Source organism: Chaetura pelagica, unplaced genomic scaffold (genome assembly GCF_000747805.2).
Source record: "Chaetura pelagica isolate M959 unplaced genomic scaffold, ChaPel_1.0 scaffold189, whole genome shotgun sequence".
In the NCBI taxonomy this organism is placed as follows: Eukaryota; Metazoa; Chordata; class Aves; order Apodiformes; family Apodidae; genus Chaetura; species Chaetura pelagica.
The window spans coordinates 5155057-5169453 of record NW_009970716.1 but is presented as its reverse complement, the minus strand read 5'-3'; positions in this window follow the sequence as shown (position 1 = coordinate 5169453).

Here is a 14397-nt window from a genome sequence, read left to right as displayed (position 1 = left end):
AGCCTGCCAGCACATTTCGAGAACTGCGCTACGCAAGGAAGGAGGGTAAATACACACACACCACACACACACACTTTAACTTTCTTACTAGGCTCAACTCCTACCCTTTCACTCCATTGATTTACACCTCTCCTCCAGAGTGTGCCTTTTATAGACCATAGTGCCTTTGAATCCCTTTTCCAATATATACCTAGCCAACCTCTCCTGAACCTTGATCCCTTAGTTTGTATTGACCATTAATAAACTGATTAATTTGCAAAACTAAACATTGGCCTCGGTAACAATTTGAGAGCGTGGTGGGAGGGTACTTTAGTCTACCCTCTAAGAAACGGACCCACAGCGGCCGTTCCTCTGAGAGAGGTGGACGCTCGGGCTTTTTAACAAACCTCTCCACATTAGGGGGGGGAGTCGCCGAAACATCCTGACAGCCGGTACCCCCCGGTACCGGCCTGCGACAGGACCATAAAAACAAATTCAGTAAATGAAAACTTAGTCTAGAAAAAATAAGTTCTAAATTAAAATTAAGGAAGTAAAAATGTCCTGGTAATGCTGAATTGGTAATTTAAGATAGAAACATTTGTTCTTCACATGGGTTTGTTATTCTGGTTTGCTGCTCTTCATCAAAGCTCTACATCTGCTAATAGCCACAACTTCATAAACACATTATCCTCTCTGATTTATAATGATTTTAGAAGAATCATATTAAAAGGCATTTTTCCATTAAATACTTGTGTTGATCTTCACCAAGATTTCAATTGGAAAACACCAGCCCTGTATTCAAAGAAGATTCTACTTATATTCGTACAGTGAAAGTAAACAAAAATAGCCCTTTTGTACATAATCATTATTAACAGTGAGTTACAAACCAGTGTTGGACTTATAAGATGTAATACAGAATACTTTCAGCACTTTCTGGTTGCAAAGATAAACATCCTGCTAGCTTAGAATTCTACTATGTCACCATGAAGTCCCTTTAATTTACAAAATTTTAATTAACAGAAATTCTAAAGTTCTGATTAGTGATAATCTGCTTGCAAATTTGTTTGAGGTAAGCAGGGAATCTGTGTGATTTTTGAGCCTGAAATTCACATGCTTCAGTATTTTCATCACTTATGAGATGATTACAAGTACATCAAAAGTAAAGTCATCCAATGCAGTCAAACAGAGGCAAGTCAAACCAGCATTTCTGGTGATGCTACAGCTAGTTAAAGATATACATTAAAAATATGAACAACATATAGATTTGCTTAACCTTTTACCAGTATGAAAATCCCTAATCTGATCCTTATATAAGGCTGTTTAGCAGCATACTATAGGATTAGTTTCAAGCTTTTTTGTGTGAAGGTTATCTATTTCACTTTGGAGTAGAGAAACTGGAAATTTTCATAGACAGTTCCATCTTATGCATATATCCGTAAGTGTTCAATTGTAGAATTTAAGTTCAAGGAAAAATCTCTTATATACGCTTCTACTAGTCAAAACTAGGTTCTCTCTGAAGAACTCTATTATTCATTCATCACAATAACTTCAAAGGGTACACGTTGAAGGTCAGTTCACTTTTTGGATGCATCTGATCAATTTGTCTAGCAAGCTGTATGAAAAGATAACATTTCCAAAAGATAACTTTCCTCCCCCCCCCAAAAAAAAAAAAAAAAAAAAAGACATTTCCATAAGAAAACTGTATCTTTAACGTGTCTGGAGGTTATGTCCCAAATCTTATAGTTTTTAGCTCAAGATGTGAATTTCTGTTTTGTTCTCTTCACAGTGCTGCCTGATGTAGATGAAAGGTGGAAGCACCACCTTCTGATGGCAATGGAAATTATTTTCTTTGGCCTGCCCAGAAGAAACTTGAAAAAATTACTTATCCATAAGATCTTTCAGTAGCAAAACTGCTTGTGAATTTCAATTAGAAACATTCCTAGGATGTTTAGGATAGAAATTACAAGATGTGTCAAAAACTTAACCCCATTTTTATGATCTATGACAACAGAAGACTAGTTCTCAAAGACAGCAGTATTAATGCCATTATTTTACAAGCTTCCTTATCTTAATAAAACCAAGTAAGTAGATATAAAATGCAAGTACAACCATACAAGTTTTCACCATCACACTTTTACCACCACTATCGAAAAGTCCTGATTAGGGGTCAACTGTTTGTCCAGTAACTTGAAATTCTGTGCACTCTGCCGAGTAATTTTAGGAAGTAGTTGCTGTGAGACAGGTACCTTTGATGTTACGAATTGACCCATAATGGGACTGTTTATCTGGAACCACTTGCAGAAAGCTATGAAGAGAGGCAAAATGGCTTGGAAGAACATGAAACATTAGATTCCAGGGTAAGTAGTAGATACTGAAAATGTTCAAGATAACCAAACACTCAGATGTATTGGATTGCAGACAGTCTGGTATACACATCTTATTGACTTAATATTTTTTATTTACTTTAAATCAGTTAATAATCTCTGAAATACTTACCACAAATCTTTATGACTATTTATTCAATTGTAAATTTTGGAATAAAAGAAGTAATTTTTTTTCATGCCCTTTTTAGAAGTCTATTGAATACAATCTTTTGAAGTAGATACCAGTGGTATTTCAACAACCCAAAGAGGAAATACTTTTTTCCACCCCAAGTTTAGAAAAAGCATGTAACTTCTGCCATAGTGTTGTTTGCATTTCTTTGTAATGTTAGTTAACTTTTCATCTATCCAATAGCTACATCTGGAAGGTCATAGCTTTTTTAGTATTTTCTTAATCTGTGTTTATGTTAAAATATTTCATTTCCTCACTTTTTCCTTATTTCTCCTTCTTTATTTCAATGAATAGTCTAAATAAATGTTACTCTCCTTACAAATACTAGGAATACGCACAGAATAGCAACAACAATAAACAAAGACAAAACATTAACAGGGCTTTGTCACTTTTCATTAAGGTAGAAGAGGATAAGTATGATTGTTGATAGCTCCTTATTATTTCATGCCCTAGAAGATTATTTCTCTGCATTTCTTATTTTGCCTGTTGCTGCAAAATATGAAAATACCTCTCTCCACTCCCATGCATTAAATACAAAGATGATTTTTCCCTCTAATTTTCAAGGAGGTAATCCCACAGCAGATGCATTAATTTTACCTGAAATACATCAAAGTAAGTACTAACAGGGACAAAGCTGGACTTTATGGATTCGTCACTGCAGAACATCCACATAGGTTTTACTCTGAAATCAGCAGTCAACTGATAACCACGTACGAGTTGCTAGAAGACTGGGTGTCCTGGGTCTTTAGTTTCTTATCAGACAGCAAACATACTGATCAAACTCATAATCGGTATCTTTTTACAGAATTGCCCTTTCTTTATAGCTGCACAAGTGATGATAAATAATAAGCATTTAGTTCAGATGCATTTAGAATGGCTAAACTCATTGTGTTTCTGTTCATTTGTATGCTGAGTAGAAACTCAGTTACCAAATCACCAGAAGAAAGTTAAGGAAGTTTGAAAACCATGCCATATAAGACAAGTTATTATCAAATAAGAGTACTGTATCATGTACTACATACCTTTGTTGGCAGTTAAGACAGGAGAAAGTGAAAATATTCTATACTTTGCAGATTTAAGGTTCTGCTTTGTCAGTGGATGGAACAGCTTTAGCCATTTTACTTCCATGTTATTGCAATTACTATAATAAAAAGATTTTCAATTGTAATTCAGCATAAATTACCTGGACCATTGTGTTACCATGTTACTTGTTTTCTACCTCATTGGGGATAATCTAATTGACAGAACTAGTAAGTAAATATTTGGCATTAAGTACTTTTCATTACTGAAATTTATAATTACAGTTCTTTGCTTCCACAATAATTGAATATATCTAATCGCTCTCTCTTTTAACTTTAATGCTAGGTTTCAAACTGGTGAATGGACATTAGACATTATTCTAGATCCTGTACAATGACTTGAATTCAAGCAATGACGTAAAATGGAAAAGGCGCTATACTAGGTTTTCAATTACAGCAAAGGTATGGAGCCACAATTATCCCTTTCGTTACTTTTCACAGGTACACAGGCAGAATCCCTGCTGCTGCCACTTCTGCTATTCCTGTTGCTGCTACTGCTGCTCTTAAATTGAAGTGCCCTTGAAAACAGATGAGGTTACAGGTCACAAAATAGAATTTTAGATAATGAAAAAATGTATATTTAAAGGGGGGGAAAAAAGACAGCAGGAACACATAGACATTCAGACCTTCTTTTCCCTTTTCTCTGTTGCAGAGATATAACATTTCTTCAGATCTGTAATAAATTATAACAGCAGCGACTATGCCACCAGCTTGTTGATATGCAGGAAATATGAATGTGACCCCTGTCTTATATCCAGAGATATTCTGAATCAAAAATCCACTCACTGTGAACAAGCAGTTGTATTCCATCTCTGGTGTAGCCATCTTTTACTTTATTACAAAGTATCAAGATAAAAATATTCCTTTTTTAAATTGTTTTTAACATCTTTACATGAAGGATACCATCTCTTAAAAGTGAACGCCCCTTCTACCAAGCACATCATACTAACCAACCACTTTAAAGAGTGGAACTGGAAACCACAGGTAGCCTTGGAAATGGTTTACCGTAGCCTTTTGTGAGGTGGACTAGCAATTAGACCTTGCCAGCAGCTTCCTGTGTGATTCAGAATTGGCTCCTCTGTAAGAACTAAGGAAAAAATAGCAAGAAAGGTCCCCTTTGTATCTTTTCTTCAGTATAGGAGAAAATCAAGACCTATCCTATTAATATTGATTAAGATGAAAAGAAGAATATTAAAACAGTAAGCATCAAGATTCTGGTTCAAACTGAGTAAAATACATGTCAGAAAGCATATGAAGGTTATGTAAAAGCCAAGAAAAACTACCTAAGCACAACAGACACTAGATTACCTATGACAAAAGATTCATACATATGCCTCAGAAGTAAAACAGCCAAAATGCATTCAGGAAACTGGGCACAATGGCCCCTGCCACATAACAAGACCAAACATTATTATCACCCAGCAAGAGTTTCCACACTCATCTGTTAACATACAGGCTAAAGGTATGTTACAAGGAACATTCTGCATATTGATATGAGAGAGTTGCAATAAAGCAAAAGTCTTGCTGAAAATTTCATGCATGAAGAAAGAAAACTGGAAAAGTTTTTGTTGTTGGTTTTGATGCTTTTTTCTCTTTTTCAACAATGCTGAAACACTCATAATTATGAGTGAAACAATTTGCTTTTTCAGACTAACACCACACAAATAAAATCATGTCGTTATGTGAACACATCATATTTTATTAATGCTAGAAATTATTTACCATCTAATTAAACTTATCAGATACACTTTTTATGTAGGCGTAGAATGTCAATGACTTTCTAATGACAGTTCCAAAGCAGCAACTATTACTTTGAGTAGTGTATGAGTCTTTTTTGACTTTTATCAGATACTGTAGCCTCAGAAACACTAGTCTCTGTCTCTGAGGAAAATAGTCGTTCTTAACACTAAAAACCCTTCTTGATATCCTGGCAATTTAGGCTCTCTCTGAACTATTATTCTGCAGTGGAGTGCAAGATACACTTTCTATTGCTGCCTGATAGAGTCTGATCCCAAAATTTTCTGTGGCAAAATAACTAGCAGTTATCACAGAAAAAGAAAGAGGGTTATTCAGATTAACCACAAGGTCTGCAGCTTTGCTGCTTGTGCAAGTAATCATATATTGCCTACCCACGACAAAGAACTGCTATATGCAATTGAAATAACCACATAATCACACTTTGTAGCAGTTTTATGGCAAATTAAAAACTTGATTTCTCTTCTATTATGTTCTCTTCCTCAAACCCACTCAGTGCTGTCAAATTCCAGCATTAAGTACAGTGAATAAAAAATATAATCTGTTCTTTCATCCTTTGTTTTTCTTTCCTGAGAGAGAGAGAACATATTAGCAGTTTTCTCTTGAAAGATTTGGGTTTTTGCTTGTTTTGGTAGTTGTACATGTAATACTGCTCTCTGTATCTCAAAAAGGCTATCTTGGAGATTGAGTAAGCACAAAGAGGACAACTGACATGATGAAGAGCATCTCACCTCCTTAAATTAAGAAATAAAAAGTACTGTGTAGCCTTCAGTTTGCAGAGAAGAAGAATGAGGAGAGATCATAGTTTCAAATTCATTACCGCAGTGGGTAAGGTGAACATGAAACTGTTAGTTACCTGAATCTCTGACCCTAGACTTAGGGAACAGTGATTGAGGCAAACAGGAGATGAGTTTAAAAGAGATGAAATAAGATATTTCTATGCACAGTGGGCAGAAATTTTCTGGAATTGCCTTCTACACAGGATTGTGGAGGTAAATGGTATCAACTGCTTCAAACAGCTTTTTGAAAATTTGTAAATGATAGGCTTGCAAGCTAGATGCTGAGGTGAACAGTCAGGATCATCAATCCTATGACCGTGAAGAAGCATGAGCAAAATGAGTATCAGATACTGCCTTCCCTGAACATTATATGTTACTGACACTGAACTTGGTGGACCATTTGATCTGATCTAGACAAGCATTTCTTATGTTCTTAGACTATTTTAATGTGTTAAGTATAAGGCTTATTCTTACTTATGCCAAAAGGATCAATTTCAACACCTGCTTACTTTTCTGACATTTATTCTCAAAACAAGCATCAACAGTGAAAACCAAGGATGCTAGCAATATCTGGGAATGTTTCTAACTCATGCAATGATTTGGTAAGTTAACTCATGATGAATATTTAGAGATAAATACCCTAGTACAGGCACTTGGTACTCAAGTCTTCCTGTGAACAATCCAGAAAAAAATACATTAAGAAACAGATATATGGCTGTATTTTAATCATTATTGAAACACTCGCTTTTGTAATTGATGCTGTTTAGTAAATTCCATCCATTTAAGAGCTGAAAAAACATCCATGGATGCATTTCTTTATATCTTTAAAGCACTAATATGGGCATATTAAAATGCTTTTTCTTAATTTAAAAGCCAACAAAAAAGAAATTAAAACAACAAATATACTGCACTACAGATTAGAAAATATCACAAATGGCTAGACATTATGAGATGTGTTTATTTCCTCCCTCATTAGACATATGTTTAGTAGATTTACTGAGTAGATTTACTACTTATACCTTAAGTAGAAATGTAAACTGAAAAATAAAAGCATCATACTACTGTTGCTTTATGAATACTAGTCAAGATTAAAAAAAAATCTTAAAAAAATAATGTAGTATCCTTTTCTGAATAACTCTTCTTCACCACATCTAGTCTCTCATTCTTTGGAAGATTTTTGGAGAATATGTATCCTCCTCTGAGGTTTCAAGCAGAGTCCTTGTGTCCCACACTGTACTTTCAGAAGCATTGATCTCTTCAGCACATGCTGTCTTTGCTTTCCATCTCTCTAATTATTTGTTCTCTCCTATTTTGCCTTTCCTCTAGGATCTTAGTTTATCCTATGTCTTCCCACCTCCATAGCTGTTACCTACCACATTGAGTCACTGCAGAGCTAGGTAAAGATGCAAATGAGTCTTTGCACCAGCTGCCTCATATCAGCTCAGCCAAAGTAAGGCTGAGAGCCAGGAAAACAAGAAACAGGAGGCAGGCAGGATAAAAGACTGGAAGTGTGGCCAGAATACAAAATATGTGCAGCCAAAAATGAAAAGACAATCCACTACTGCCCACACTACCTTCACTTTTCTTATCCCATTTTCTCATAGCAACTTCTGTTTTTTTGAATTCCCATCCAATGAAAGGTGATAAGCCAAGAACTGATGTTGTACTGTAAGACCGTGGGATCCAAGTGACTAATTGTGCTTTTTTTTCCCTTTTTTCCTTTTTCTTTTTGTACTTTCCTTCTACTACCTATAGCTCAGGAAAGAAAAAAAATTAGAATTTCTGATGAAGGGCAAAAATAAACCTTGTTATATTACTGAGAAGCAAAACCTACAGGCTACAGTTTAAGGACTGTAGTTTTTGCCACCTTTTCACCACCTTTCCAGTATTACAGTGTATCAACTTAAAAATACATGGACAGAATCTGCTCTTAATTTTGAACAGAGCTCAGACTATATTAAAAATTGTATGAAAATCAGTTTCTCTAACTTCTAACCTCAGATGTCTATAATTCAGGGGAAAAAAAGAGGTCCTACAAACTTTGATTCTTTCTGCTGTTCATAGGAGCTATATTCCATAACATATAATTACATTGAAAGGATCCGTTCTTGGAGTTAACAATTGCATTTCACCAAAAATTTCATTGTACTACTTTTCTCTACGTCTCTTCTCTTTTCCTGAATAGAACTCCTAATACTGACAGTGGGTCATACCACTCACGATATTCAGCTCTTCACACAAAATCCAAGGGAAAATACAAGACTTCAGCTTTAGTCTGGTATCTATATATGCCAGGCTTATAGCATATATAGACATATATGCCATATAGGAGCTATGCATTAGGAGAATATGCATTTATGGATATAGAACCAAAAGTTATTTAAAAAAAAAAAAAAGTTCTTAAAAGTGGTTTGTATATTTGTGAGTAAATAATTCAAAGAATAACTCAACTGTTATCTTATGTTCTTTTTGTTTTTACAAACCAGAATTTAAATAAACAAGTATATATCAACACATTTTCTTCAAAGTTATACAACAATAAATGCATATCTATTACACACAATGAAATATAAGTGGAATTAATATCGAAAGCAACACAAAAGGTGCTTCTGAACAGCTTCACCTCAACAGAGTTCTGGTGTCTTTATCCATCCCCAGCTGCTGAACAGCAGAATTGTCCTGTCTCGTCCTGTCTCACACACACAACCAAGCTTTCTTCATGGCTGCCTGTTGCACACTCTAAAGAAAATATAAGGCTAGCACATGTGGCCAGATGTACATAGCAGGAAAGAGTCATAGGGTCAGAATGATGAAATTATGCCTCAATGAATCCTTGTTAATTTAAGGTGTACTGCCTCCTACTCAGCTGCATTCAGAACAAAACTGAAAACATCTTGGATGTCCCCCAAGGCAGAGAAAAGATTGAATTCAATTCTGTCTAGCTGATGTGCAGAAATTCACAGCAGTGCTGATGGGGATGAATGCTCTGCCTAGAAAATGGCAGACACAGAGCTGTATTTGTCATTAAAATTATCAAACAGATCATTAGTTAAATGTGAAGTGTGCCCACCTCCTTCTAAATACCAACAACATACTTGATCAAAAATTGAGATGTAATGGCTGTTTTTGTGTCAGTGTTTCCTTTGCCTTACAGAGATTACAGTAGACAACACTATAAAGAAAGACAAGCAAAAATATCCTTTGCCAGGGTGTATTTGTACTAATTTAATTTAAAGCATAGCACCTAGAAATCTCAAAAAAAAGAGAAAAATGATTGATATTATATAACTTCTAAAACTACTTCCTGAAAGAGAAGCTTTCACTCTCTTCCAAAATAATTAGCATATTTTATATGTCCTTACATAGTTGTTTATTAAATTAAAAACAGTGTGTGAGAAAATTTAATCGAGTGACTAAATTTTTTTCCCCACTTAGTAATGATTCATCATCAGGATCTAATAGACCACAACTTTCATCTCTCCTAGGAGAGTCTTCACTCTTTGCACTTGCAGTTATCAGTATACTGAACTTCTCAATTACACAAGTGTGCAGGATATGGCATGGAAAAAAGAAAGTATTTGTGCCATTTCTGACATGAAGAGTTCGTATGTCACTTCCATAAAAGATAGTAAAAAGCTTCAAGAAGAGTAAAATTAGGTCAAAAAAACATGTTTGTGTTCCCTGCTTCCAGGAACACACAATTTTCATAAAACCTCTGCCTCTGCTTTCCAAAAAAGAAAAATATTAAAGAGTAAGATTTTGTGATACATTATAAATACTTATACTGATGGCTTTCAGTAATTTCAGAGGTTTTCTGATAATGAAATATGGTGGATAGGGGCACCCTACATACACTTTGTTTTGGTGGACAGTTGCTGTATTTGGAAATTCAACAGCAGTTTTGTACCGTTTCCGCTTAAAGAGGGTCCTCATTCTCAGCATCAGTCCTGATATCATTTTTCTGTTCCTGGCACATACCTGACACCCAGCTTGTGAACCTGCCTGCATCATGTATCAACAGTATCTGTAATCAGAAAATATTCACTGAAGTAGATGACTGTGCTTTCTGGAGTTTTAAAAACTCATTGTCCCTCTTATCCTGAATAAGTATAATGGAATAGGAAAAGGGCTTCATACTTAATTCTTAGCTTCAAAAAGCAGTTTATAAGTGCCACTAGAATGTAACCTGCCCATCTGCAGGAGGTGTACAAAAATAATTCTAACATTGGAGATCGCTCTGATGCCACAGCAAAGTGCTGTGAACACACACCATTCTGGTGGCTCCAGCACTACAGTGACAGAAGTGACCATCTGGCTGCAACTGAACTGCAGTGAGCCTGGCCCACACAACCAAACTCATCAAGTGTTTTTACATTAACAAGTGGTGTACAAGTACAGAAGGCACTGGGTTTTATTTACTATGAAAAACTATGATGCTGGGACCATTCATCTTTGCAGTGAAGCTTGTTCCAGATGTTAGTCCAAGGCGTGCTATCAGCACACGTAAAGAGCTGGTTACTGGGACACCATGCATGTACATTGCAAGTAGGGTGCTCTGGACTGCACCCGTGTGTGACTTCAGCCTTGATCTCTGCAGGAGAGAAACTGCTTTGAGCTATATCTCCTAGCTGGCATACTGCATGGGCAGAATGGATGGGGCTTCGAGCAACCTGCTCTAGCAGGAGGTGTCCCTGTCCAAGGAAGGGGGTGGAACTAGATAAGCTTTAAGGTCTCTTCCAACCCATATTCTATGAGTGAAGGCACCAGCTACAGTGAATTCACACCACTGGTGAATTTAGACCAAAGCAGAAACCATCTAGGGCACTAACCTGGTAATGTAGATGCACCTGCCATGGGCTTAGTATTTGTCTCTTACTATGTCAGAAATTTCCCTATCAGATGCAGAAAGAGCACAGAAGATGGAGCCTTGCCTTTGATTCAACATAATTTTCTGATAACACATTCAAGTAAATCTCTGCTACTCATTCTATAAATGATGGAATAAGATTAAAGGTCTCATTCCCTAATCTCAACAGCTCATGTCTACTCCTTATGGCTCTCTTTGGTTTTGCTGAGATAGAGCTCATTTTAGAGGATTGTAATACACTTAAATGACTGTATGGACAAAAAGCTTAGGGTTAAGTTCTCATACTGCTGACCAAGATGCACGCTATTACACTATCTGTCTACTAGTGACTCCTGAAATTCGCAGTAGGAAGCTTCTTAATTATCCTTTATCCTTAGGAATCAATCTAATGTTTCAAGTATTTATTAGTCTAAAACTTATACACCTTCAAAGAAAATCTTGCCAAAAGATTTCTGTGCCGTTTGAATTTTCTCTCTCCAGCTCAGAAGCTTTAGAAATTTTCCTAAAAGACCAAAAAAAAGAGAAAAAAGTCAGCCATGCATAAATTTCTTTTTTCCCCCTGGAACAGTATTTTTTGTTCCTAATCAAGCTGAGTCCTTCAAAGTACTTTCTCACTTGATCTCCTAAAACAGTTTATAAGCCTCTACCCACAAATTATGTTCAATACAACATAAAAAAACAGCCTAGTGCTCATGGTAAGTCTTAGCTTAATGTAATTCTGTACATTGGTCTTTTTTAATCTTCAGGACTCACTCCTATCAGTAATACCTGTAAGAATCCCTTGTAAACCTTTTCCAAAATTTCCTTTCATATGTGTTTCTGTTACTAAAATTGTTCTAAGGAATACAGCATTTTATTATGGATTCATTCTATGGTCAATTACCAATTTTCCTTGCCTATAAAAAATAACATAGGCACTTCGGCCCACATTACTTATGCTCTGGGTAACTACCCTCACATTCTCAATATGGTACACTCTCTGTCTCCCTCTTCATTCTAGTATTTTTTTTTCTCACCTTCATGACAAATCAGTATTTTACAGGACCAGAAAAAGAAAAATGACAAAATCTTGCCAATTTTACTGGCAAAAGAAAACTATTCCCTGCCAGCTCAAGCTCAAACACTTTAAAAGGTGTTAATATTTTCTTCTTTATTACAACCATACCTCCAATCCTGCTTTAAAAGAGTCATTTGGATCCAGAACAAAAACAAGCTACAAGAAGTTAAATAGGTTCAAATAAATATTCACACTTTTATGCTTCTCTAAATGAAACCTCCAAAGCCTTTCAAGTTTGCTCAACACAGACTACACTCCAGCTTGTAAACTGTTTCCTAAGTAGGTCTTTAAGATTGTTTCAGATCATTTTGGTCATTCAAAACATTCTGCGCAGTGGAAGAAAATAAAAGTAACAGAAAATCTGAGACTGATACACACACAGTAGCCTATTTATGTATTCAATAATTCTTATTCCAGTCAGTCACTCTCACAGTAACTCAGATCTGTCACAATCTATACTTTTTGGCATAGTTTATTAACTTATATATTTTTATTTGGTTTTTTATCACATAAACATTTATGTACTACTCCAGTCTTCCATAAACTGACTTCACAGTAATAGCTGTCTCTATTAAACATGCTGTTTTCTGATTTTTTACTAAGCTAAGAAGTCACTGTTTCATCTATGTTCACTGCCAGTTACCTTTATTTCATCTGTTTACATTTTAGGATTTTGGATAGGTTTGGAGCATTCATGCTGCCTCTCCTCAGTTCTCTTGCTCGTGACATTGACACCCATTTAAAACAGATGAAGTATATTTTCATTATCATAAATTTCATTGAATCCCAAGGTGAATAATATTATCACACCTTTTCAGTCTATTTAAATGAGCCTACAAAATTATTCCATACTACTGATTCTGCCCAGGGAGTAAAGAACTCTGGAGCAGAAGTTAAGCATCATTTACAACAGTTGAAATTTTATTTTAAAGGCTTAGTGGGGGATGCTATAGTGCTCTATAAGCTATTATCTTGTTTCCCAACCCAAAATTTATAAGTTTCTTTTCCATTAAGAAAACTGTCATGAAACAAATTCTCTCACATGATTTGGACCTATTAAACTATGTATTTGGATCAGATGTTCCAAATCATGCATTAATATTTTCAAGCATCAGTTAATTTATCCTAGCACATACTGCTGTTCTTGCAAACCACAATTTTATATTTCTGTCAGTTAACATCTTGCTCTTTTGAGAATATTTCACTTTAAATATTTTAATTTTTTTTTTTTTAATGCTAAAAGCTGTGTGAAATTGCTACAGCCAATTTCTACCTCCCACAGTTCGGTTATGAGGGAGCCTTCTGTTAGATCATTAAAATTTACTTCGTTTTTGTCCTCATCACTGAATAATCTTGTACTGCCATCCCACAGAATTTTTTTACAAACTATTTGACATTATTTTCACACCACCAAATTAATAGTAGCATGTATTTTAGAGGAAATAATACAACTCTTTTGTATCTTACCAGATGTTGCCAAAAGTGGGGGACATACTGTGAAAAGCCACTGCTCAACTGTGCCAATACAAGACATCTTTGAAGTCACAATTGTAATGGTAACATCTACTTTTATTTATTTAAAAATATTTCCTACTGGGAATTAATTTTTTAATCAGTTTTGCTGAAGCTACAGCTGGTTTGGTGTCTTCTTTCTTTATTTGGTTTGGACACCCAAAAGTTTCAGTTATGCTGAATTGCTTATTTTAATTTTGTGGCAAAAGATGTAGATGAAAGGAAACCGAAAGCACTGATATCTCTCGATGCAGAAGGACAACTCGGAGCCAGTGATTCAAGCCATTAATCTGACTAGAGAGCTCTACTCCATCATCAATTTCTGCATTAGGAGTTACCTTCCCTGTCACCTCCTCTAGCTTCACCTTTATCCAGATGCTCAATGTGGTAACACTGAAGTGAAAATATAACCTTAGGAGCAAGGGATGAGATTTTCAACTTGGTGTTACTGCAACTGTTCCAAAGGAAAACAACTAAGCCATTTTCCAAAGAAGCAGTTAATTACACTGAGTTTAATGTTGCTTAATTGTCTTATATTTTTTTGACCAGCTGCTTTGTATAAAAGGAAATAATGATTTACATATAGAAAGAGAACTCCCAATTTCTCTTCAAAATAATGAAAGTGATAGTATAGTAACAGAATACATTTATATAAAAACTGCACAAATATTAGCTATCTTGATGTGGGAATTAGGGTAGAAGATCTGCTTTCTGCTTTCTCTTCTTCTACAGTATTCTTTTCACTCAGTTTTATTGTTATTTTCAGTATTATTTTCACAGTTTTATGAGTTTTGATTGTGAAGTGAATGGAGGCCC